Source organism: Microtus pennsylvanicus, chromosome 1, assembly GCF_037038515.1.
Source record: "Microtus pennsylvanicus isolate mMicPen1 chromosome 1, mMicPen1.hap1, whole genome shotgun sequence".
NCBI classification, from domain to species: Eukaryota; Metazoa; Chordata; class Mammalia; order Rodentia; family Cricetidae; genus Microtus; species Microtus pennsylvanicus.
The window spans coordinates 21,276,890-21,300,297 of NC_134579.1; positions in this window are offsets into that span (position 1 = coordinate 21,276,890).

Sequence of the window (23,408 nt, forward strand, 5' to 3'; positions counted from 1 at the left end):
TTTTAAATTTCATTCACCCAAGGTCATTGCCATTTCTAAAGCTTCCCAAGCAATTCTAAGACTGTCTACATGTGTCCCTAAAACCTCTGAAACATTTAATTACAATAACATCTCTTCATGGCTTTAGTAATCCAACTACGTGCAAGTTGGTTCCAAAATCTGGGACCTATGTATTTTGGCATGTGTGTCTTCCAATATTTTAAATACTTATTTTTAAATTCTATTAGTTATTTGTCTTCTACTTACAAGAGAAATTGTCTCACTAATTGCCTTTATTCTATTCCACTTTATCCTTTAGTGATAAGAAGAGATGATTGGATCAGACACTGGGTAATACAAGGTTAATCTCAAATGCTATCAGAGTTAGACTCAGCTTTCTCTATAAGAGAATAGAGTTTAGAATGATGAAATGAGCATTATCTAAATGATGTATTTAAGATAGTTGGAGGAATTCCAAATCCCTATTTGCTTTCATCTCATTCTTGGTATTGAGGAATTTCCTCAATTCTTGGTACAGTAAGTACTTTATAGATGGCATAATTAGATGGTTTGTTCCAAAGGTCTTGTTACTCTGAAACATTGACAAGACCAATGGAATAGTTGGTATAATTATACTTTCTCAGCCCTCTTTCATTTAATTTTTCAGAGTTCCAAAATATTTTACTCAGTTTGGCATAAACTTTAGTACTACTACAGTTCCAACCTTCACAAAGGTTCACAAGTTTTCATTTTAATTTCTCTCACAAATACCATACTAATTCTTGCAAAAAGTCCAATGAATGACAACAATCTTAGCACATGTCCATTATTGACATTACGTTACTTCTTATTGGCACTAGGAAGCTTATTGGGGAAGTCAAGTGTAACATCATTTGAGAGATTAAATTATTACATACTACTATTGTTCTTAACTAGCCCTGATTTACTCTGACAGACCAGCCCATAAATGTTTTACATACATTTGAGAACAGAAGCATGAACCTAGCAAAGGTATAACCATAACTAAGGAAAGATGGAAAGGTAAGTGATTTAAATCATTATCTCATTACATACTTGACTCATAATCTTATTAGGAACTTTAACATTCATTTAAAAATATACTTTATAAATATAAAATGAAGACCATTATGGAGAAAATGTAAACCACAATCTCATTAGCCATAAATTATAGAATAATGTTTAAACAATCTAGAACACTTATATGGACATAAACTTGAATATCTGAGTGTCTTTCCCTAAGCATCCCTGAATTTAGAGAGCATACTATCTGTGTTATATTTCTCTTTCTTTTTGTTAAATACCATGGATACATGCTTATACTTCTGCAAACCTCAATAAACTCCAGCTTTACTTTTCAACAATGCTTGGGGAGTTGTCTACATAGAAAGGTTTCTGTCAAAGCCATGGTGGATGATATCACTCATATGTACCATGTTACAGTACTCAAAGTATAATTCTTGAGGACGGATCCTGGAAAAATCCACAGGATGTTTGTTGGAAATAAATTATAAAATTTATTATATGGAGTAGCTAGGAAAACTTCAGACCTTTATTATTTAGAAATTAAATGAATAAATTGTTTTAAAATATATCATAAATTTTGATAATGATTCAATAACTATAAGAATTTAAGAATACAAATATTTTTTAAAACAGTTAATTTAATGACTTTGCCTTGAAGAATATTTAATTAAAATTATCAAGAAATATTTGATGATAGTTCATACATGTTGATAATCTTATCATATCTATCTGTCCATTTGCATATTTTCTACATATATACATACATGTTATGTTAATAGTTTTATTGAATACATTGGGAGATCTACTTAATATTTAATAATAATATGCATATATATGAAATGAGAGAAAATTCCAATGAATACTTAAATATGTCATGTCATTAGGGATAATCCACTAATACCAAAAGAAAATACTGATTAGGAAAATTATTTTGGGATCATGGGGATCAAGATAAGAGGTAACACTTTATGTAACTAAAGATAAGTGTATTTGTAACAAAGAAAGAGACAGAGGATTTGGATACTCAGCTTATAGTACATGAATATTCTTGAAGAAAGTAAAACAGGAATTAACTTCTGATTTTTGACATTTACCAGTGATATTATATCATCCTAGGTGAGTGAGGAAATGAAGAAAATATGAGTTCTAATAGTGAGTGCTGTGGTGGATTGATCATGAAATCTTATTGTCCTGCTAAGAATTGCTAAGAATACATGCAATATTAATGTCTATGTATTTAAAATAAAATAAGCAATCCAACTGCGTTTGTATTTGTGCATATGAATGTTATTTTCATTCAAATACATAAAAGTAGTTAAATATTATATAAAAGTAGGTTATTTTATTGGGATTTGAAAATGTAGTGATGAAACAGATTTTTCATACATGAAATTATTCTGCTAATATTCAATGAAATTTAACTGGGATTAATAAAAAGTGTGGGTAGAAGAGACTAGTCATTTAATAAACTAGAGATGAATAAGAATAAAAATATCTGGCTTCTTTGAATTTAAATCAGAAAAATGAATGGAAATTGTTTTGAGAGACAGAAGTGAATTTATTTCAGTGGATAAATGAATTTGTATGTATACCTATATTGTAAAATGTAGCAACATTAACTGTAAAACACTAAGGCATTGGTGTAGTGAAATTTCATTTTTATTTTAATAAATAAAGCTTTTCTGAAGATCGGAGAAGTAAAACAGCCTCACTGACCAGCCTTACAGACCAGGCAGCAATGACACACACCTTTAATCCCAGTAGCCACAGTAGTTTGTCATAGAAACCAGTTGGTAGTGGTACACACCCTTAATCCCAGAACTAGAGAGGATTGTAAAACAGGAGGAGACATCCCTCAAGCAGTCTCATTTTGATGTTTCATGGAGGCATGATCACAATTTTTAGACTGAGGTTGAGGTAAGTGCCATTGGCTATCCTCGTTTTTCTGGTCTTCAGGTTTAGCCCCAATATTTATCTCTGAGATGCTTCATCATAAAACAGGAATCATAAATATAAAAAAACATTGATAATAAAAATCATATATAAATAATACAAATAAAAATTAAAACAAATCAAAACCTAGAAAAGAATATTTTTAAACACATGGCACATATGTGAAGGAGGTTTGGTGTGTTGCTCCTTACCTCAGTTTGGCCTTTTGTACTTACAGGAAAAAGTAAAAATGTTATATTTAATACATACTATAAGAAATGCTTCCTTTTTTAATTTTTTTATAGAAGGATGAGAAGACTTTAGTTTATTTTTTCCACAAGTTTTTTCTTTCAGTATTTAAATCTGCAATGGTTTTGCCACTTGTCTTGTTTAATGTGGCATTATCAAGAATTATCAGAGCAGAGATCTGGAAGAATTGAGCAATGGTGATGAACAAATTTTATAATAATTTTAGTATTTTGTGTGGCAGAATAAGCCTTGACTCTGCTTCTGCATAACATAAAATTCATAAACCAGTTGCTTCCAATTTTCCTGCAGGTTGCCAACTGTCAGTCACACAAACTATTCATCAATAGAGAGAGAGAAAAAGTAATTTTCCTGCTTGTATGTGAAGCAGTACATATAAGACTTTGTTTTAGAATAATTTTCAATTAGAGGGCTGAAGAAATTGTTCAGCCATTTATCCTAACCTTTGGATAAAGGCTAAGCTTACAACCAAAAAGAAGGATTGCAGATCACAGTTACTATCATAGAAAAATCAGAAGTGAATAAAACATACTATCTGCTAGGATTTGAAAGACAAGAAAAACAAACAAATATAATTTTCTAGAAAGAAAAATATAACTAAACTGTAGTCAGAGAATGGTCGTATGGGTGTCAAAACCTGCGAGTCCCTTCCTTTCTAAAAATGGTTGTACAACTTTCTTTGGCACTATATTGTGAAATACCAGTGAAGACTTAAATCCTCAGTATATGTATGTGTACTTAGAAAACTTTTCTGGAAGCTTTGCTTGATTGATGGATAATAAGAGAAATAAAATTCAGGTTTCTGTATTTTCACAGAAAATAGCCAGTGTCAGTCACAGAGAAGAATATTGACACATCTCATTGTCCAGATGTTAACTCATCCCTATATGGATGAAAGGTGTATGGACAAACCAGACCAACAAATTCTAGTCGCCTCTGGGTGAATAATGTAGCAGCCAGGATTAATATAAAGTAGAGTACATGGTTAATGGTTAATTTCTATATTTAGGATACTATTTAAACAAGTAAAAATGACTGAAATTCTTATTTTCATGAATCGAATCACTCTGATGTCAGGAGGCTTTGAAAGTACTGCTGCATTAAATTGAATCCTAATCACATTTTAATCTTTTTATAATGTGTTAATAGCATTGTCTTTTAACTTTCCATAATGATATAGATAAACATAATTATACCAATGTAGAGAAAGATTAGAAACACAAAAGATCCAAATCCACCCTGGTGCTTTTTTAAACTATAAAAGCCTTTTAGATTCACAGAAAGTGTTTTAAATATAAGCTTCAAGATATGATTATACACATAGTAATTACAGTGTTATCTGTATACTTCCTTATTATTACATGCTGAATCTTTTTATGAGGATAAAATTTTTAAGAAAATAAAACCTATTGAATAAATAACCACTAAATGCTCATGTGATCATTTGTATGCTGTAATTAAGATTTAGTCCAAATTCTTTCCATTTCTTTCATTTATGTTTAAAACTGTATCCTTATCTGTGAAAAAGGCAGTATTTAGATATATTAGATTGCAACTCATGACAAATGGCCTGGGTAACAATAAAGATACGTTTTATTTTATCACTCAAGTGAATAAAAATGCTTTGACAGATTCACTAGAGGTGACACACACTCATGTTTTTCACAATTAGACTTTGAATCTAATCTTCAGGCCCATTCAAAGGATGTATTATCAATCTTCCATCACCTCTGAATTCCAGGAGGATCTAGCATTATCTTGATTTTATATTGAAAATAAAAGAGGCTCACGGGAAAATAAAAATGGATTTTGACATGTTTTTACCATTCAAAAGATGTTGGACTCAAGGAACACCGAATCTTTACAAAGCAATTCCCTGTTGAAGGCTAAAACCAACAATTGGTTCAAAACTGTCTATACTACAAAGGTAGGAAGAACAATAAAATGAGATTAAAAGTATTCCTTTGCTGTGTCGTGCATGCAGTGCATAAAGATTGAATAGCATTCCCTGGCTGAACTGCAAATAAGAGCTCCATAAATCAATTTGCAGTGTATAAGACTCTACTATTAGCCTGCAATTCTTCTACAACTATTAAACAGATTTTATTTCTCTACACTCTTACTAGGTTAGTCCTGTACTTTTTAAAAGTCTAACTTATAATGAAATCTGAAGAAACAGCTGTCTAGAAATTTATACTTTTCTTTCCATGTTATACCTATGGTATTATATGTGCTTTCAGCTTACATATTCTATCATATATAATAGGAAAAATAATTTTCAGGAATGGCTAAACAAAATTTGATGAGAGGTTGTTATGAAATGCAATACATGCCAAATGAGTACTTACATAAAAGAATAATGGAAAAGCATAATGCTAGTTTGTTGAAGTATAAATTGGAATAATAAATCACTCCAGATCACAATCTTTCAAAGTGAAAAACTAATACAGCATAAAATCTAGTCTAAATGCAAAGTGTATCATAGCACTTTAATTATAGAAATAAGTCCAATGAAAATATTTTATTTATCTGATTAATTGGACACAAGATTCAAAGTCAAAGTTGCGTCTGTACATATTTTCATTCCAAATTTTGTAATGATTGGGAATTTAAGTCTTAACTCTAAGTATCAAGTGCTCATTAGACTGGATATTTAATTAGGATAAAAAGTTCAAATTTATCACGTAGGAACATTACAAAGGAAAATGTGAAGAAAATGAATGTATTACTGTGGTATAGTGTATCAAGCAAGGTTTAAAGTTGAATGAATTCTTAAGACTTAGTCACAAATATGTTTCATAAATTTAAGCATAGAGTGCACATAGTTTGTGATTGTATTCATTGTTTCTTTTTCTAGCCTAACAGAATCATAATTAGAAATAAGTTGAGCATTTAATAATTTATATTTCATTGGATCTCCTCCATAATCTAGTATGGCTAGTTTCCAGAAACTAGTTCGGAGAAACAGAGAGATGAACAGATAAATACTAAATATAGGGATTCATAGAAGGATAAGTTTATTTTTGCACCTGTTTCTGTTCTGTTAAACTTATTTTAGTAAAAATATATAATTATATACATATATTTATGGAGACCCATAAAATATTTCAGCATATATGTAGATTGAAAAATGTTAAAATCATTACAAGCATTCAACCCTCCTCCAATTTCACCATTTACTTGAAATAAATCTTTTGCAATATGCAGTATATTTCCATTATATTAATCATTCTACTGTGCAACTAACCACAATAAATTATACTACATATCTATCCATAACCAAATATTTATGTGTGACGCATTCAACATTTCTTCTTGTAGATAGTCTTTTTTCTCTCTAATAAAAAATATAGTCTCCAGACTCTATAAGTTCCCTTTTTTTGCTGAGTTGTGGTGGTGCACATTTTTAATCCCAGGACTTGAGATGCAGAGATAGGTGAATCTCTGTATGTTCGAAGACAGCCTAGTCTGCACAGTGAGTTCCAACACAGTCTCCAAAGCTACAGGGAAACCCTGTCTTGCAAAGCAAAACGAACAAGCCAAAAGGATCCCCTTTCTTATATTTACCATATAATTTTAAATTCACTTCGATTGCATTTTTATGTCCTGAATGTTTCACTTAACATATAACAGAGCAGTTCCATGCAGTGTCATATATAAGATTTTATCACTCTATAGCTTATTGATATTTAAATACAAATGTGTGACTTATTGTCTCCATTTCCTAATTAAAATTTAAAATCATCCATTCTTTTGACATAGTCCTATAGTAAAATATGGTTATTGCTTTAAAACATAGCTTTAATTTATTTAGGTCTACATCATTTAGGACATTACTACTTCAAGGTGTGGTTATTAGTTGGTATTACTCAGATTATTTTCTTCAGTGTCTATATTAAATTACATGTGTACCCAATGTAGTGCTTTAATTTTTCACATCATTACAAAAACTTGCAATCTTTGCAGTTTTATAATTGTCATTCATATAATTGAAGTAAAGGGAACTGTAGTGCAGCTTTGAATTGTTTGCCTGATATGTTCAAGACACTGTTTTTAATCTTCAGCACCTACAAAACAAAGTCAGCTAAAGAGAAACAGTATGTTATAGTCAACATATCAATTAACACCAATATAAATCACATATATATATATATATATATATATAGAATGCTACATATGCATATATATGCACAGAATTCTATATCATATAATTTTTTTCAAGATACACTAGTAAAAATAAAATGCATAAACTTTTTGAGGATAATTTGTGCTTTATTAAGTTTTTGCTTAATTTCATTTTGCCTCTGTATACATTCAGAATGTCATCATGACATTCAGTATATACACACAAACCAAATAAAAATGTCCAAAAGTGAAAAAAAAAAACATATAACTTATTTTTGTTCTAACATGATGCTTAATGCTTTGTTAAAAATAAATAAAAATTGATATTAAATATGCATACATTTATATATACATACTGCATGCTTAACATATAGTAGTAATACATGTTTGTAATTTTATGTTATTGAAACAGATGTAATACAGTTTTGGATTTTATATATGTGTCAAAGGGGTGCTTTCAGTACCTTGCCATTTTTACCTTTTAGCTACGAATTGAAAGCCTATAGAGTGCTGAAAATTTACACACTGTGGTTCTAACATTAAGTCAAATGTATTAAAAGTATCTTAAATCTGTAAAAGGCTTCTATATAGAATATTAGTCTTTGATTATATATCTCTTCTTTGATTATAAAGTTCAAATGGCTAAGTTAGGTAATGTTCATAAGCATTCAGGTATTTTGTTATTTTATTTTTTTGTTTTAATTTTTTATTCATTTTAATACAGGCAACATCCCCCCTTCACTCTACCTCCTTCCCTCCCCATTCCCCCATCCACTCCTTAGAAAGGGTAAGTCCTCTCATGGAGAGTCAATAAAGGCTGACAAGTCAAGTTGAGACCGGACCAGCCCCTCTTTCTGCATCAAGCCTTAATGAGGCATCCCACCATAAGGAAGAGCTCCAAAAAGCTAGATGATTAGGGCTAAACCCTAATCCACTACCAGAGGCATCACAAAGAGACCACACCATACCACTGTCAGCCATAGGCAGAAAGCCTTCTTTGGTCCAATGCAGGCTTCCCAGTTGTCATTTCAGAGTCCATGAGCTCTCTCTAGCTTGGGTTGGCTGTCCTTGTGGATTTCCCTATCAAGGTTTGGATTCCCCCTCTATTACTAATATAATCCCTCCCTCCTCTCTCCAACTGCACTCCCATAGCTTGGCCAAAAGATGGGCTGCACATTTGCTATCATCAGTTACTGGATGAAGGTTCTATGATAACAATTAGGGTAGTCTCCAATCTGATTATAGGAGATATCCAGTTCAGGCTTATTGCCAGAAGTTTTAGCTGGGGTCATCATTGAGGATTTCTGGGAATTTCCCTAGCACCAGGTTTCTCTTTTTTAGTGAGCACATATCATGTCTATCTTTCTCAGTCTGGGATGTCTCACTCATGATGATATTTTTCAAGTCCCACCCATTTGTTTGCATGCTTCATGATGTCATATTTTCTAATATGTAATTAGAACTCAATTGTGTAAATGTACCACATTTTCTTATTATCCATTCTTTATTATTGTCCTGATACCATATTTCATTATCCATTCTTCAGTCGAGGAACATCTAGGTTGTTTCCAATTTCTGACTTTTATGAATAAAGTTACTATAAAACAGATGAACAAGTGTCTTTGTGGTAGCATAAAACATATTTGAGTGTATGCCTAAGAGTGGAATAGCTGGGTGTTGAGGTATCTTGATTTCTAATTTTCTGAGGAACTGTCATAGTGATTTTCAAGTGGTATATGAGTTTACACTCCTACCAGCAATAGGGGCATCTTTGACAGCATAAACTATCAATTGCGTTATTGATCTTAGCCATTCTGACAGGTGTAAGATGGAATCTCAAGAGTAGTTTTGATTTGCATTTCCCTGATGGAGTAAGAATGTTGTGCAATTCTATTTCTTTGTTTGTTAATTTTTATTTTTTAACAATCTTTTCTCATTTTACATACCAATCCCAGTTTCCACTTCCTCTCTCCCTCACATTACTCCACCTCCTCCCCACCCCACTCCCCATCTGCTCCTTCGAGAGAGTAAGGCTTCCAATGGGGAGTCAACAAAGTCTAGCACATTGTTTTGAGGCAAGACCAGGGCCCTACCCACTATGTCTAGGCTGAGCAATGTGTCCCTTCAAAGAAAATGGGCTCCAAAAATCCAATACAAGCAGTGGGAATAAATCTTGATCTCACTGCCAGTAGTCAACAGTCTGTCCCAATCATACAACTGTCACCCACATTCAGAGGGCCTAGTTTGCTAATATTGTGGTTTCTTTTCTGTCAGGTCAGAGTATAATGGGCTCCAATTAACAAGGGTAAGCTGCCTAAATGGGTGTCCTCATCACGGTTTGACCTCTTTGTTTATATTCTCACTCCTCCCATTCCTCGACTGGACTTTGGGACCTTAGCTTAGTATTCTGCTATAGATCTCTGCCTCTGCTGTTTCTCAGCTATTTGAGATTTTTAGTGGAGAATTTTGATGGCACTGTTTGTTTATTGATGTTGACCTTCTTGAGTTCTCTATATATTTGGATATTAGCTCTCTATTGGATGTAGAATGATCAAAATCTTTTCCCATTTTTGTAGGCAGCTGTTTGGTCCTATTTTTAGTGTCATTTGACTTTCAGAAAATTTTCAGGCTTCCATTTGGTATTCAATATTATTTGTCTATACCAGGATTTTCCAAATACTTAGAGAATCATTTAATTTGGATTAGGTACAGACATCCTCCTCTGTGAGGAGCTGTGATCATTTGTATAGATATGGCATGCCTAGATTAATGTGTTTCAATGCATAGTACATAGGAAGTGTGGCCTTGTCGAAGTAGGTGTGGCATTGTTGGTGGAAGCTGTGAAAATGGAGGTGGACTTACATGCCTCATAAATGCTCAATCAAATCTACTGTCACAGTCTTCCTGTGCTCCCTCCAGATCCAGTAGAACTCTTAGCTCCTTCTCTAGCACCACGTCTGCCAGAATGCCACCATGTCCTGCGAAAATGATAATGGACTAAAACTCTGAAAATGTAAGCTAGCATCAACTAAATAGTAGTAGTTCTTTTATAGACTAGGTTTTAATTAGAAACAGAAAAAAGCCATAGATAATTATTTTATTAACAGTTGTCAGCTATGTAGATTTAATAGGTTAGCTTTCAGAGAGATTCTAATAAAACATAAAATCTGACTTTAAATTTGTTTTAGATTAATAAGATTTTTGTATCATGTATTGTTTCTTGAATATGACGTGTAGATATTAAATAAATGAGTAATACTAAAAACATTACATTTACTTTAATCTATAAATATGCATTCTTATGAACTACATTTTGGTGGTAAAGAGAGAGTCTCTAAAAATTTGAGACAAGTGTGGATTCATATGAACAATTGCAAATATTTCAAATCAAAATCACTGCAAAGTGTAAATTCAGTCGCTCTACACACTCATGCCTATAGTTTGCTTTCTATTCACATTATATAAACTTTTGTCTGTGATACCCCTAGTCCTGGAACGACATTGCTATTGTATCTGTGTATACACCAGTAGCATATCCCGTCATTCCCAAATACCTCAGCCATTTTACATGATACCTTTAATTCTGTAGCTCCCATACTACCTCAAGCAATAACAGTAGGAGAGTATTGCAAATATTCAGCTTAGTCTTCCAGCTCAAGACATAGCCTTGGTTCTTCCTAGGAAACAGGTTCTATGAGGTGAGTCTGAGGAATCATGCGCAGAAAACCCCATGATTCTGTCCTCTTCTTAATTAGCGCTGATTTTCCACTCCCAGATTCCAAGCATTGTCAGTCCCAGTATAACAGAATTTTTGCTGCAGTGGTGCTTGACTTCTGTTAATGAGAGTTGCTCACTGCTTTGCTTTCATAGCCTGCTCAGCGTCTTTTTCTATGGGATTCAGGGCCACCTATCTAAGTATTCCCACAGTGGGCTGGGTCCTCCCACCTCAATCAGTAATTAAGAAAATGTCCCACAGACTTTTCTACTGGCTGCCTGATGAAGTAATTTTCTCTTTTGAGGTTCTCTTTTTCTATATACTAATGATTGTATAAAAATGACAAAAACCTAACCATTCTCTGTTGCGCTAGAGAACCCTGACTGATCAATGACTTTGGATAGTGTCAAGGACACAATGTAAAAAAAAAAAAAATTAAAATTATGAAAACAAAAAAGTCTTTTTAAAAACATTTTATCTCAAAATTATCATTAATGTTTTTCATTTGAAATACAAAAAAAGTCATAGGGTATAATCTCCATAGTAAGTGAAATCCTCCACTCTAGAAAAATGATACCTCCTTAGATATAGAATACTGCAACACAAAGTATCAAATGTTTTCAAAATTATTCTATATATATTATATTAAATATATATTAAAATATTTAATACTCTTAGTTAAACTTAAGAAGTCCATTTTCTTAAATAAAGTAAATCAATACTGGTTAATTTTTAAATTATATTTTAATTACAACATTCTCTCATTGTATTTCCTCCCTATGAACCCTACTGTATAATCTTCCATTCTTTCCTGCCAATTCATGACTCATTTTTTTGTTATCTTGTCTGTGTGTCTGTGCATGCTTGCAAGTGCATGTGATCCCAAATATAACATGTTGAGTCCTTATATATTACTTATATGTATCTATGTATATATGTTTTCAGGGCTTATAATTTGACACTCAGACAACCAATTGTTAGGCTTATACAAGTAACCACTTCTGTGACTTCTTAGGTACATACAGAACATGCCACATACAGAAGACATCCATGCATAACAATATACCTCATCCTCTGCATGCTGTAAATACTATTGTTAAACAAAGAAACTGCTTTAGGCCTCTTGCAGCACAGAATAGGGCAATGCAAGAATTCCAAGCAGATAGAGAAGGCGAGAGTTGACAGAGTAAAAGAAGTTTCATGTAGCTGCCAGCCATAACCTTCCCAGTAGGCAACAGCCTCATGGTGATGCACAGATAAATAGAGATGGGTTAATTTAAAATATAAGAACTAGCTAGCAATATGCCTGTTATGGCCAAGCAGTGTTTAAATATATATAGTTTCGGTGTGATTATTGTTTGTCTTGGTGGCCAGGAAATGAACAAGCAGACTCTGCCTACAATCCTCTGGAAATTTCTTTATTCTTTTGGCTATCTAGTGGTGTTTATTGAGTCTTGAGGGAAAGACAAATGTATCCTATAAATAGAGGAGGTGGAAACTATTTTTTTCTCATTTTCTCAATAAAAAAAAGATTTAAAAAAATATTATAATAAAATTATATCTTATTTGGCCACATTTCCTAATGCCTATTATCCTAATTTCATACATAGGAAAGTTAATAAGTTTGCTTTTGTTTCTTCATATATGCATTAGTGTTTCTTATTTTGTTTTTATTTCTGTGTTGGACATTAAATAACAGACTTTGGACACATTAAACAAGGAATATAATACTTAGCAATATTCCTAGCTCAACTGTGTGATTTTGTTTCTATGATGCTTTTTAATCAATAAAATAGTACATTTTCTAGAATTTCTTTTTAGTGTAATAATGAGTAGAAAATAAATTATTACACAATAGAAAAGAACTACTACTATAATCTGGAGAATTTAATACTGAGTTTGTGTATTTTATTTCTTTCTTACTCATAGGTATGTATTTTTGAATCACATTTCCTTTCAATTTTTATGATATTAAATAATAAAAACAGTTACATTGAAAGATTTTAAATTTAGCTGAGCAAAATTGAAAAAAATTAAAAAGCAATGAGAAAATTCCATCTTTTTAAGCAAAAGATAAAACAAAGAAAATTCAGGATCCTAAAAGAACAAACAACTTTAGCAAACAAGAGAACAGATATGAACAGACATATTTCCAATCTAGTTATTATCTGTCTCAATGAAGTAGCAAGACGAGGCTAGCCAAATTCTATTCATTTTCACTAATTTCCTCTAAAGTCCAGACAATGTCCATCATGTTTTCTTTCACAGAAACAGAACAAAATACATTTTGAAATAAAGAAATAAATTAAGAAAATAAATACACACAAAAGAATAGTTTACATTGCAAAAAAAACACTTATCTCTCAAATATCAGCAAGAAAAGGAAATAAACTCAAATGTTATTATGTTAATATATATTAAAAATTAATACTAACAAAATACAAAGATTTTTCACATATACACAAAATGAAACTTCAAAGAGAGAAAGGTAATTTTTAGATATAAATACAATAAAAAAATCAATTCCAGGATAAAAGATATCACAAGAATAACATGGATATTGTCATATTTTTGTAACTGTGAAAACTATAAAACATTGAATGAAATTAAAGCAAGACTAAGAGTTATAAATTTTAAATGAAAATAGTAATCATAGGCAATATTCATAAAAATAATAATTGTGCCAGCAAAAAGCAAACATTCAATATTGGCATTATCGAGCATGTAAGCTCATGAGAAATCACTCACCTTAAATTGTTATGTTCCCCAATATTAGGTGTCCTCATACAAGACACAAGACCTCATAAAACTGCTCAATGAACCAGGTTAAATTATACAAAGTGACAAAGCAAAACAAGGTAAAGCAAAACCCACCTCTACTATTACTTATTGGTCCATACACTTCCTAACAGTAGGCTACAAAGTTTTGAAATCGATGACATATTTTCCCAGCTAGAATATCATCTATGATACTGATTGTCTTATAAATTAAACATGATTCAAGTCATTCAAAATATATTCTCTGTCAACAGGGCATTAAATTAGAAATCAATACAAGAAATATGCATACTAAAGAAATCAATGAAAAGTAAAATAAAAGTAAATTGTAGTGAATAAATATCTAAATATAATATATTGGAATTTGTGGGATGCCACTAAGAAAATAATTATGGGTTAGAAGCGTGCAATACTGCATACTCTATCCATATTTGAAATAAGAAAACATGTCTTATTCTAAAAATGGATTACAAAATAAAAAGCAGTAAAGAAAGCTAATGAAAATAAGACATCTGTTTTTTTCTTTCCTGATGGGTCATGCAGGTAGCAAGTAAAAAATTTTCTACCTGAGTTGTTTTATGGCCCGGATCTTTTAGCCTCAGAAGTTAACAAGAGTCATAGTCAAATCAGGAATACATCACTGACCTATATACAATCATTTGCTAGCCTCTTTATATAGAACCTCATGTAAAGACTATTTTCAGGAGATTCATTTAAAGGGATGAGAGAGGGAAAACTGAGAAACATGCATCTTCACTGAAACATACCCACTGCTAAGGCCTGTCTTCTCCTCCATCCACATCCATAAAAGAACATGTTTCTTTTTTTTTTTAATTGGGGTTGTTTCAGTAACAATGTGACTTTATTTTTATGTTTTTGTACTTTCTCAACTTATTTCTTTTTCTCATTTGAAAAACATGCAAAATGACAAATCTACCTTTCTCATGCTTATACTACTTTTTCATAATTATTCATTTGAGTCCTTAATAACCACATATATTATCACTGACCCACCATTTTTAATATTTTAGTATTTGTGACATGTATGAGAATGAACAAATAAATGTTTCATTAATACTTCTATTCTATTTTGGATTTTTTTGTCTTCTATGACAGTTTGTGTCAAGGTACTTCTAGGTATATGGAATTTTGGGGGGAAAATGAATGCATTAAAAAAAAGCAAATTTTAAAAATGGGAATGGAAAAGAATCAACAAGGAGTAGTGATATGGGAAGCAGACATTTAACAGAGCACATGAATAAAATCAATAGTTAATTTATGGTAAGGTCCCAATAACAATAAACAACACATATAATAAGAGAGGGGACATCAGAGAGAAGAGACAGCTATGAAATCCATATCAGAAATGAAACAAGATATTTCATTACAGGTTTATTATACAACAATCAAAAGAACACTGGTATATATCTAATTGGGTAATTGTCCTTACTGCAAAATATGAGAACTATGTTCCACTCTTGGACCCAATTTTTTTTGATGAAAAAAAAAGAATAGATTCTAGTAAATTGTCCTCTTATTTCAGACACAATCAGAAGACACATACAGAGAACACACACAAACATATTTGAGGGAGAGAGGGAGTTTGTGTGTATGGGTGTGTATGTGTAAGGGAAATATAGAACAACTGAATAAATAAAATTAAGTATAAACACAACCCAAAACAAAATTATTATAAAGAAATCAATGCTAATTTATTAGATTACATGAAATGAAGGAATTCCTGGACTTCCCGCACTAAAGATTCTGCAGGAAAAACAAATCTAGATGAATAGAATTTTATGTTTCATAAGTGCTGCCATAGGTCATATCAATTGGTAAAACTTTTACCTTGGTTGAAGTCTGAAAATTTCTTTAAACTACAGTATTTCAGTTCATTGAAGAAATATAACTTTGTTCTATAGACTTTTGGACTGCCTGTCCTGAGGACACACAGTAACTGTTACCAAAAGAGATGTTTATTGATCATTTACCATTCTTTAACTGATTCTCCAGAGCAATGGACATGTACAGGCCAAACATAAGAAAGAAAAAAAAAGCCCCCACCTCTGCTCCCTGCCCCACACACTGCCTGCTCTGTGACTACCCAGCTTCTTGGGAAATGACTGTTCCTGAGTCTCTTTTTTAAAGGTTTATTCTGTTTATGCTAAATATGTATGAGTGTTTGCCTACATGAACATAGTCGAACTACATTCATGAATCATGCCCGCAGAAGTCAGAAGAGGCCATTAAATTGCTTGGATTTGAAGTAACAGTCGTAAATACCAGACTGTAGAAATCTGGATACTGAACCTGTGTTCTCTTCCAGATCAGCAAGTGTTCTTAGCCTCATATCACTCTAGCCTCCGATGTTAAAATCCTACACTTATACCCACACCTTTGCAGTGATTTCCTACAAATAAAAGCTTGCACCATCTCAAGTCTCTTGGTCGTAGTTTTATATTCTTTTTCCTGAGCTTTCAAGACATATTTTAAGTGTGTCTTAAAGATTATTCTACCATGAAACCTTTACTGCTTCCATGTCACAACATTGTAGTGATGTGTGTTAAGAAACAACAAGAAAAATTAAGAGAAGTTTGAAAAAAATTTTAATGTTTACGAATTCAGGAAAAAGGTAAAATGATCTTTGAATCAACCAAGCATTATCATGACACCTTAACTGGATAACAAATAACAACAACAAGCAAAACTACTTATGATTCCTTATAAACATAAACAGAAATTTAAAAATAACTTTTGAAATATTGAATCTGATAGTGTAAAAGTAATATTGCCTTGTTGATACAAATGTTGCTTAAAGAATGCAAGACCTACTAAAATACACACCCATGTTGCTCACAAAATTAGAAAAAGTAGAGAGACAACTGATCAACTGTTAAAATCTAGGTAAAAATCCAAAATAAAACTTTAATTAAAAGTTTTAGCAGTAGTATAGAAAGAGAAATTTCATTTGCCTAGCATAGTGTGTTAATGTTAGACAGCTACCTAAATAATAGCTAGAGATGACAGATTCAACAGCTAGATAAATGTTCAAACAAACATTTCGATAAGTGTTGACTTAAGCCATCAATGTAACATAATTTCTAAACAGGCAAAGGATAAGAAAGTAACCAATTTGAAATCAATGAGTACTGTTTTTGTCATAAAATTTTTGTGTCTTATACATATTAGGCCAAATAAATGACGTTGAATTTTTAAAAATATGTATTGATTTATTATTTGACATTGCTTAAAAGACAAGTGTTTAATGTGAAATGAGATGTTATATGCAAGATCTAAAATTATTTTACAGGAAAATTACTATAAAAATTACTCTCTACTCATTCTGAAGTTGAGAACAATAACTAATTATGAGATAACTATAAAGTAATTAGGATTTTTAATTATCTAAATAATAAATTCAACATTAAATAAATCAGAATTATGTTCCAGATTATTGTATGTTTAAATATTTATTCTTCTAAAGGAAATCTTAAAATTTTAAATGTATACCACCCTTAAGAAAAAATTTGAAAGCTTTAATGAGATATGAAATTATGATTTTATATAAAAATGATGATTTTTCTCCATTTTAATAGTAAAATAGTAAACTCATGTATACTTTGAACTTATAGTACAAAATTGTATGATAATATTCATTCTCCACTATATCCCACCAGAAACCTCTAAGATACACAACTTATATCCTTTTCAATGTTACATCTTCCAACTTATTGTTATTAAAAAACTCTGATTAACATAATTACATCTCATAGGAATTGATGCTTCCAGTAGGGGAGAAATCAACAACCTATAGGTGGTCATATCCTTGAAGGGATTTGACAGTCTTCACATTTGCAATCTATTGCCGATAGCTCCACTTATAGGCATAGCACTCATTATACTATAGACTTTTTTATTAAAAAGTCACTTTGGAATCATACCAAAGAGTTATCTCTATGACATGAAAATAATATAATTTTCATGTATATACAAAGTTTTCACCAGGTTAGGCCCTTTTGTTTTCTTTCACAAGAAAAAGAAAATGTTGACCTAGTGTGAACACATTTGTCAATAAATCATTGCTTTAATATGACTGAAGATAGCAAACTAGTTATTTACACTACTGAATTAAGCATGCAGTTAAATAATTACATAAAATAAACCTGTAAATATATTCACTTTGTATGAATATCTGTTTATAAAACAGATTTTTCTTTCAGAAATTGACTTAATGTAAAAAAAATCAATTTTCTCTACACACGGCCATACTAAAGAAGTATTTAGAATATTTTTGAGATATTCATATAAAAATTCAATGAAATATACATGGGCAAAATCACCAATGGTATTATGGCACCAAAAAATATCTTAAAAGCCTTTTTCTTTATGTTTGTTCTTATTTTAACTAATTGGGAGATAATTCCTCTCTTTAAGCAGCTTCTGAAAGTGAATGTTTCTTTTTTCTACAGGCATTATTCATCCCTTGTTGCCTGGTAACCCTCAATCTCAGCATCTCTAACCTTTTACTTAACTAATATTCATCTAATTGCATTTGAATATTTAAGTTTTCATCCTGTTTTTCAAAACATTTTTATCTCTAAGCAACTAAAATTATTGTTTAAAGAGAATATACTGAAATGTTACCACCTATGCTATTTTACTTTAAAAGATTAATTACCATGTATTTTTATGTTACTTTTTAGAGACCACCAAAAAAATAAAAATAATATTATTGACTCTCCTATTTTAATAATCTACAATAAAACTATGCCATAACTGATATTTTCAGCAAACTTACTTCTTTTTCTTTAGCATAGAGAAAATATTGCTTCAGAGTAGAATGAATGAATTATGAATCCTTAAAATAGTTCTCATATTTCCAGAGAAAGCACTGCCCATTTATAGTTCATACACTCACTCCTATTTTGGAAATTTTCAATTTTGGATGAACATATGGGTATATCTCATTTTATGGAATTATTTTGTACAAGAGAATCATTTGTTTCTATGAAAGCAAAAATAAAAGATCAACATGTGCATGATGCTGGAGTTGCTTGGATAATTAATTAACAAAAAAGATTTTATAAGTAAATACTTCCTATCCTCAACCAATGGTCAAATGATTTGGTATTATGAATAAAATGATTTTTGTGTGTTCAGGCTGTTTTCTGCCCAGCGAGGTGTTGAGTTGTACTTGGCTTTGGTATCCTTCATGCCTCTCCATTTTTCTGTTATTCTATTTTATTCACATGCGAAAGCATTACTTTCGCCATATTCTACTTTGGGGGAAACTAAACTAAGATTGTACTATGTAAACAATGTTCTAAAATTTATTCTTATAAATTCTGACATAGTGCTATTTAATTATGACAAATTTTTGTAATGTCAAACAATTTTAATGATACCTGACTACATACCTGTTAATATATTCCGTTAGATATATCTATGAGCACAGAGAAACATTAGATAACACTTTTATAAGACCATACTAAAAATCACAATAAGAGATAATAAAAAATAAAAAATGCCCCAGATACCTATTATGTTTAACTAACATAAATGAAAATATGTAGTATTCCTGTGTTCTGTCTTACATGTTATTTAAGGTTAAAAGCTAAGAATTGGTAAAATGCCATTTGTGGATATGATCACAGCAAATCAGGTATAAATGGCAACTCAACGAGACTTTCTCTAATCAAACTAAAGATTCCTCCAGCCTTTAATGATGCCACTTGTGGAATAGTTTTCTTTTTTCTTTTTCTTTTATTTTTATTGTTGTTGTTATGTTTGGTAAAACTACCAACCTTTAATATGAATATCCCATCCAATAAATACTATTTTTTGATTACAAGAAACACAAAATACAAATTCTAACCTATTTTTTCAAGATCATGATCATAAGACAATACATACAACTATCTATTTTTTTTTTTCTGATAAAACTCAAGGTTAGCCAAAAAATTTACTCTTTGTTTAAGTCAGCACTAAAAAGTAGAACCTGTCCTTAGTCCATTGAAGAGTAACATACTAATATTAACAACTTCAGTTTATTAACCTATATGATTTTTCTAACTGGGATTATTCTTGTTGTGATGAAATGCCTGTCCAAAACAACAAGAAAAAGAAAGAATTCATTTGGGTTAGCTCTCAAAAATCACTGTTCCTCGTTGAAATAAATCAGGACAGGAATTCAGGCAGTGTAGGAACTTCTGGAGCCATCACCATCTGCGACATCAATCTCTACTGCTACAGTAAAGAAAACAGTTTGGTATGGGCATTGAAACAGAGAAGTTGACCAATGGAATAAAATCAAAGACCTGTATATTAATCAAAACACCTGTGAACACCTGCTTTTTGTCAAAGAAGCTAAAATTATGCAATGGAAAAAACAAAGCATCTTTAACAAATGGTGCTGGTATAAATGTATGTCAATGTGTAGAAGAATGCAAAATGATCATATCATCCCAATGCACAAAACTTAAGTCCAAATGGATTGAAGACCCCAATATAAATCTGACCACACTGAACCTGATAGATAAGAAAGTTTGTAGTAGTCTTCAATGCATGGGCACAGAAGACAACTTCATAAATATAGCCCCAGTAACCCAGACATTGAGAGCCAGAATAAATAAATGGGACCTCCTGACATCAAGAAGCTTCTGTAAAGCAAAGGATACAGTCAATAAGGCAAAAAAGCAGCCTACTGAATGGGAAAAGACCTTCACCAACCCCACATCAGACAAAGAAATAATCTCCAAAATATATAAAGAACTCAATAAATTAGATCAAAATTCTAACTAACCTAATTAAAAATGGGATAGAGATCAAAACAGAAAACTCTCAACAGAAGTATCTCTAATGGCCAAAAACTACTTAAGGAAATGTTCAACATCCTTAACCATCAGGGAAATGCAAATCAAAACAACTCTGGGATACCATCTTACACCTGTCAGAATGGCTAAGATCAAAAATGCCAATTATAGCTTATGCTGGAGAGGGTGTGGAGTAAGAGGAACTCTCATCCATTGTTGTTGTGAATAAAAACTTGTACAACCACTTTGGAAATCAGTTTCTCAGAAAATTGGGAGTTAACCTACCTCAGGATCCAGCAATACCACTCTTGGGTATATCCCTAAAAAATGCTCAATCATACCACAAAAGGATTTGTTCAGCTATGTTTGTAGCACCATTATTTGTAATAACCAGAACCTGGAAATGACCTTGATGTCCCTCAACCAAAGAATGGATAAAAAAAAATGTGGCACATTTACACATTAGAGTATTGCTCAGTGGTAAATAACAGTGACATCTTGAATTTTGCATGCAAAATGGATGGAATTAGAAAATACTATCCTCAGTGAAGTAACCCAGACCCAAAAAGATGAATATAGTATGCACTCACTCATAACTGAATACTAGCTATAAACAAGGGATATTGAGGCTATAGTTAATGATCCTAGAGAAGCTATGTAATAAAGTGAACCCAAAGAAAAACATATATATAGATTCACCTGAAAATTGGAAACAGACAAGGTCTCCTGACAAAACTGGGACCTTGGGGGTGGGGGATAGGGAGGGTGGAAGGAGAAGAAGATGGGAGAAGGGGAGGAGTGTGGAGAACTTGAGGTAATGGAATAGTCAAGATGGAGGAAGGACAGAGATGAGAGCAAGAAAAGAAACATCTTGATTGAGTGAGCCATTAGGTTAGCAGAAACCTGGCCCTAGAGAAGTTCCTAGGAATTCACAAGGATGATGCCAGTTAGGCCCAAAGCAATAAATGAGAGGGGGCCCAATCTTGACTCTCCCTGTAGTCAGGCTGATGCATATCTTAAATATCACCATAAAACCTTCATCAAGCAACTGTCGAAACAGAGGCAGAGATCTGCATTGGAGCACTGTATTGAGCTCCCGAGGTCAAGTTGAAGAGTGGAAGGAATGAGAATGTGAACAAAGAGGTCAAGACCATGATGGGTTCACCCACTAAAACAGTCTACCTCAGCTAGTGGGAGCTCACAAACTCCAGCTGCTCTAGGAAAGACCAATCATAGGACTAAACTGGTTCCTCTGACTGTGGTTCACAGTTGAATGACTGGGGAAGAATAAGGGGTCACTGTCAGTGGCACCTGATGGAGGAAGGTCATTGGTTAGTAAAGAAACTGCCTTGGCCCATTTGATAGGACAGCAGCTTAGATAGGCAGAGTAAACAGAATAGAATGCTGAGAGAAAGAAGCCGAGTCAGGCAGTCGCCATGATTCTTCCACTGGACACAGACGCAAGTTAAGATCTTCCCTGGTAAGACACCTCGTGGTATTACAGGGATATTAAAAATGGGTTAGATCAATATGTAAGAGCTAGCCAATAAGAGGTTATAACTAATGGGCCAGACAGTGTTTAAAAGAATACAGTTTCCCTGTAATTATTTCGGGTAAAGCTAGCCTGGTGGCGGGACACAGCCCACCACCGTTCCTTACAACAGGCACCAGAATTTATCCCTACTGCATGTACAGGCTTTAAGGGAAGGTAGTCTATTTTGATGGATGGCTTGCTCTGCATGGATATAGTGCTGAGGGCCTTGAACCTTCTTCAGGGCAGTGTGTCTTTCCATCTCTAAGGATTAAATGGAAGTGGGATGAAAGAATATGTGGAGGGAGTGGGGGAAGGGGAGGGAGCAGAACTTTTGTTTGGTATGTGTAGTATAAAAGGATAGCTTGTTTTCTTTTTAAAAAATATACATATTTAAAATTTTTCAAAGGTGTCATTTTTTACCTCTGTCCCATTCAAAGGCCCCCCCAAAATGTGTCTAAACACTACTAGACTCTTGTTCAATAGTTTGAAACATATTCTGCAAATTTTCTTCAATTTCATTATGTTTTGTCTTTGTTCTTTAACCGTTAGCTCTCAAAATGAAATTGGTTGTTATAGAGTTATATTTGGCATTATAGTTGGGCTTCACTAGAGTTTGCTTTTGTCCTTTGGAAGTTTTCATAGTATCTTCTTGTACAATAAAGCTGGTCCTCAGGAGAAAGGTTTTTAGAGAATGATGAAATTACATTATCATCTCAAAACTTAAATAAATAATAAAAATCATCATTACAAATTATTCATTAAAATGTCAACTTTTTGAGAATTAATATAACATCAACTGCTAACTCTAAGAGAGGCAGCTGTATAATAGTATCAGTGAGCCTTTCACTATCACACTTCTGGCCCAGTTTTCCTGTGAGCAACTCTTCAGTGTGTTTGGCAGACATTCTTCACATCACAGCATTGCTCAAAAAGGGATAAAACCTGGTACTGCTATTGGTACCAGGTAAAATAAAATCAGTTGTAGGAATAAACTTCAGTCCAGTTTATAAATAAATATTTCTCTAATCTTCATTGAAATCCCCTGATGACCCAAACCTCTCTCCCACATCCTCACAACTTTAAAATATTAAAGGATTTGAAATCCTTGCATAATTGAGTTCAAGAGGCTGCTTTATCTCTCCATGTGAAGCTCTACATTGCCTCAGATTTAGATGACTATGCTATAATTAATGTTAAATAGATTTTTATGGCCTACGTTGGT